Below are 4,104 nucleotides of genomic sequence, written 5' to 3'. Positions count from 1 at the left end.
GCGGGGAGATTTCTCTCGGAAGAGACGGCAACAAGGGCGAGGGGGTCGGGGAAGATTGGATCGTGGGATCATGGGTGTTTCTTTTTCCTTTTTTTTTTCTTTTTTTTTTACGTTGGATGAAAAGGAGTGAGTCAGGGAACGGGACGGGGAGGTAGAGGGGCTTCTTATCGTATGGTTTTTTTTATTAAATCAATTGGTTTTTAGAGGGTTGAAAGAAAATCTATTGGAGGTGGGTGGGAAAAAAGCTCGCGTTAGGAGGGGGGAACGAAGGAGGTCGAACCATCACGAGGACCGCAGATCCCTTTTAAGACACTCGCCCAGCCCGTGCAACCGCCGCCGCCGCCCACCCCTGCACCGCCACGCCCAGCCCTGCTCCGCCGCCGCCATGCCCAGCCCCTGGCACACCTTCTGCTCAACCGACGCGGCCGTGGGTCGCCGTCAACGCCCCTTGCTCCTCCTCTCCTCCCTGATGGACGTGAGCGCGGGTCTCCGGCCGGCGGGCGGCGGCACCGAAACGAGCGAAGCTGAGCAGTGGGGGTGGTGGATTGGTCATGAGGACAACGCAGAGCACGAGCAGCGGCTAATTGCGCTCGCGATAGTGATGGTTGTAATCCTTTATTCAATCAGTGTTGTAATCGTTTATTCAATGTCCCCTGCAAATTCTGACGTGCGTCCATGATGCTGCCAGCGTGCTGTGCGTGTTGGATGAATCATCGAGGGCATGCGCGGCTGGCCGGTCGGCTGGCATGTGTGCTCTACGTGTGTGTTGACTCAGGTACTCAGATGTTCTTGTATGTACGCTCGAAAAGTGTTTGCGTCAATGCCTGACTGGAAATTGTTGTTTCAACCTTTGTATTTTAGTTCAGAAATAAGAAATCACTAGCTCCTTCTATTTTTAATCATTATCACCTTCTTATCCTGGTAGTGTTCAAGTTTTTTTATCAGGGCCTTGTCTTGAATATAACTGCACTGTAGGAATTGCACACTTACATGGGCCATGTCGAACTCTGATATACACGTTAGCTCCTAGAAGTGTTTCCTTCAATCAGTCTTCTCTTGAAATTTCGTCCTCTCTTCAAAACATATGTTTCGGCGTGAGCCTGCCCTGCCTTACCTGAACCCCGCTTCCATACCAACCAATGATCTTTTTTGCTTTCTTTATCTACAAATTAGGGATGAAACAATAAACACTTATACTATGATGCAGCTATTGACATGCGTGGTAAAGATGCTCTTATCAACTTTGAACCAAATTTCTGATGATGACATCCCAACGATTGTGGTGTAATGGTCGGGTACTATGACTTCTTTTGTTGATGCAATTTAAAGGTTTTGTGTGTGAGTCATTATCGTGTAATGTCTTAGATCTGAAAAGTAATGGAGTCGTGTAAATTCGAGCTCTGGTTCTTATGTAATGGGGTACTGCTATGCATCACTTACGTAGGTGAAAACACGGTAGAAACAAAGGTATCTTGCTGATATCAGTTATTTGGGAAACAACTATTTTATATAGAAGCTTCCTTTCTCTTAGCCAAGAGAGGAAAATGATTTCTGATTTTAGTTCAAAATATTATGATGTCAATTCATTGCTTCACCAAATCAAGAGATCTTTTCCAAGAGAATGGATCTAGCCTGGTCACATTTTCATGTAAATATATGCGATTTTTAGGGCCTATTGCTAGGTCCCTTCTTCATGGCCATGCCATCGTTTCCCCAAACCCAGGTGAACTATTTATCCTTTTGATTTATATACCTTTGGTTCTCCACTTCAGTTTCCATGCTTTTCCTCCATATACACACCTCAAGCTGGGGATTGGGAAGCACAGATGGGACAGAAAGCTGCTACAATGCTTCGTGAACAACTACGCAGAGTTCAGCAGCAAGAAGGTAAATCATTAAAAATTGTGCAGCTGTAGATATGCACCAATTTGTGATTTAGCACTCTGACTCTGTAGTTCAAAATTTGGTATTAGCATTTGATTGTGCTAGAGATACAGTACTTCAGTTCCTAGTCAAATCGGTTTTGCATAGGAGGTGGAGGATTGAGCCAAAATCTTCCTCTTTGGGACTTCTATGTTTGGAACCATAGTGCATGTTGGGGATATTTTTTTTTTCAAATAAAATTACTCGCTGTATTCTCACGTGTTTCATTATTTTTATGCATTGTGTAATGTGTATTTATCAGGTACTACAAAAGATTTTGTTGTGATGATGCAAAGCATGATTTAATAATCTTCTACCCTGCACATTTTGCATATGGTTTCATAAACATCGTGCTTTTCTCCATGTCAGCTACCTAGTCAGCTTAAGACTCAATTAATGGCTGTAAAATATTTTGGTGATGATTTTGGTGAATGACTGAAGGCCCAATCTATCTCTATCAATTGTAGGATTGGTAAACCTCTCATCTGTGGAGTGATATTGATTTGTCAAGAGCTATCAAAAGGTTTGCTGCCCAATTTAACCACCTTCATGCTTTTTAGTTGCAACACATACAAAAGTGAAATAAAATTTAGATGTATAGCTCAGCCGAGGAAACCCATTTTTTCCTTTGATTTCTTCTTCTGCAGGCAAGGAACCATCTTGCGCTCAACCAGATTCATACTTTCCCATTAAGGTAAACCTTTCGTTCCCGTTATGTCTTTGTTCAAGTATCGTTCATAGTTTTTTACAGTTTGTAGTCCATTCCTTGAGATCATGTACTTTTTTTGGCATGCAGATCATATAGTTTTAGCCGCACAATTTATAGTTAGAGCATAACGAGCACTCATATTTGGATTATGTTCCTTGATCCGCCTATGTAAAATATTTGTATGTACTTGAATTGCAGTTTGACATCTAAGGCCCTGTTTGGAATCACAATAGATTATGATAATCTGGATTATGAAGATAGATTATATAATCTGGTTTATAAAAATAATCTAGGTGGACATGTTTGGAGGCCAGATTATATAAACTGTAATCCAGGTTTTACATTGCATAATGACCTGTCTGCCCTTTGTTTATTTTAAAAAAGAGGAGGATGGCGGTGGCAGGAATGTAATTATCTCCAACTTTACAAGGGTAATGGGTCATTAGCAATCCATAATCTGATTTTAGCTGGGGTAGAGTAGATTGTGAGTTTTTAATAATCTGTCCATCTAGTTTTTATAATCTACATCATAATCTGTCCTGTTTGGAGACAGAATGGATTATATAACCGGAGTGGTTCCAAACAGGACCTAAATAGATTGGCTCATAGCTTTATGATGTCGTATACTGCCTCCTAAAATATGGAATTGATATTGTAACAATTGGCCAATGCTCTTTATAGTTGTTGAGAAATGGACGTGGGCATCTTAATTCTTAAACACAACATTTCCAATCATTTTTATGACTCCGGAATTAGGAATTATACTGACTTTACATGAGATTTTTTTCTTCAAAAAATTAGGTTTATTTAATGATAGAACTAAAGACCGAGCTAGGCTTCGGCCGACCGTCCCAAGCGTGCACCCGCCCGATTTCAATGCAGCCATTGGAATTTTTTTTGAGCATACAACCATTGGAATTCGTGTCCCTATTTTGTTCACCTCCCCCAACACAGATTGACTCTACCCCCGCCTCCGCCTCCCCATGCACCCTCGCCCTGCCTTCTTTCAACTCCGGTGGACACCACTCGCCATCCACGCTGTCGCGCCTGGGTGCAACGCTTTCGTGCCAGTTCCAGTATTTGTGACACATGGTTAAAGCATCGGCTCTCGCCGGCCACAACATTTAGCGACACGTGCACCTACCGCTCCCTGTCGATAGAAGCCCCGCTAGTTGATAGTTCCAGCTCTGCTTAGGTTGATTGTAGCAAAAACGATTGCTGGTTCCAGCAAAACATGGCGGTCACCGTCCGTCACTGCCCCAACACCATCCTCTCAATTTGTAGCAAAACCAAAAGCTGGTTCCAACAAAAACCAAAAGTGGTTCCAACAATAATGTAACAAAAATCATGGCCGCATCGACACCACCATCCTCTCAGTTTGCAGCAAATTCAAAAGTTGGTTCCAACAAAAAATTAATGTGTCTAGACAACGGCACCACCATCCTCATTTGCAGCAAATCGAAAGCTGGTTC

At 42.5% G+C, this 4,104-nt stretch overlaps 1 long non-coding RNA gene across 1 annotated transcript; it reads left to right on the top strand.

The window, feature by feature from the left end:
• Positions 1–332: 332 nt before the first annotated feature.
• LOC123427766 lies at positions 333–2,857 on the top strand. Its single transcript, XR_006622433.1, has 5 exons — positions 333–775; positions 1,773–1,887; positions 2,391–2,446; positions 2,571–2,617; positions 2,720–2,857. It is a non-coding gene; the product is annotated as an uncharacterized LOC123427766 (long non-coding RNA).
• The last annotated feature ends 1,247 nt before the right edge of the window (positions 2,858–4,104 follow it).

Source organism: Hordeum vulgare, chromosome 1H, assembly GCF_904849725.1.
Source record: "Hordeum vulgare subsp. vulgare chromosome 1H, MorexV3_pseudomolecules_assembly, whole genome shotgun sequence".
NCBI lineage: Eukaryota > Viridiplantae > Streptophyta > Magnoliopsida > Poales > Poaceae > Hordeum > Hordeum vulgare.
The sequence above is the reverse complement of the archived record's forward strand: the minus strand, read 5'-3'. Positions and strand labels throughout refer to the sequence as shown.